The following is a 642-nucleotide window of genomic DNA, read 5'->3' on the forward strand; positions in this document are numbered from 1 at the left end:
ACCTGTAGGCGTAGTGGGCGAGGAAGAGGCCCTGGAGGATGCGGTTGGGCCAGCGGCGGAGCTGGGCGCCATCGCTGTGGAGGACGAGGAGGAACGGCAGCAGGAAGGAGGGCGCCTCCTGCACCACCCAGGCCAGGCGGGCCGGTGCCGAGCCGCCCAGCAGCACCGACGAGTAGCGGCCGTAGGGCATGTGGAAGGTGCGCCCCAGCATCTCCGCCATGCAGCCCGCCAGCCCGTAGCTCAGCAGCTCCAGCACCCGCTCCTCCTCCAGACCTGACAGCTGCCACCAGAAGGCCGCTGACCACACCGGCCCGCTCAGCGCCACCACCGCCAACTCCAGCGCCGCCCGTCTGCCTGTCCGCCCGCTTGCCCGCGGACCAGTGTTCCCTCTAAGCTGAGTTAGTGTGTGCTAGCTCACAATTTTTTAGCTTTCGGCTCACAGTTTTTTGTCGTAGCTCAGGAAAGATGGCTCCAGAGCAAACTATTTTATGCAGCAGCCAAATCGCTCGCTCACAACTTTAATGCCAGTAGTTCACAAAGTAGAATTTTTGCTCACCAGATTCCACAGCTTAAAGGGAGCATTGCCGCGGACCCGTCGCAGGCCTCCCGCCCAAGAGCACAGCAGCCACACCTTGGGCGGGG

This window comes from Gekko japonicus, unplaced genomic scaffold (assembly GCF_001447785.1).
Source record: "Gekko japonicus isolate JY-2015 unplaced genomic scaffold, Gekko_japonicus_V1.1 scaffold834, whole genome shotgun sequence".
Taxonomy (NCBI): domain Eukaryota; kingdom Metazoa; phylum Chordata; class Lepidosauria; order Squamata; family Gekkonidae; genus Gekko; species Gekko japonicus.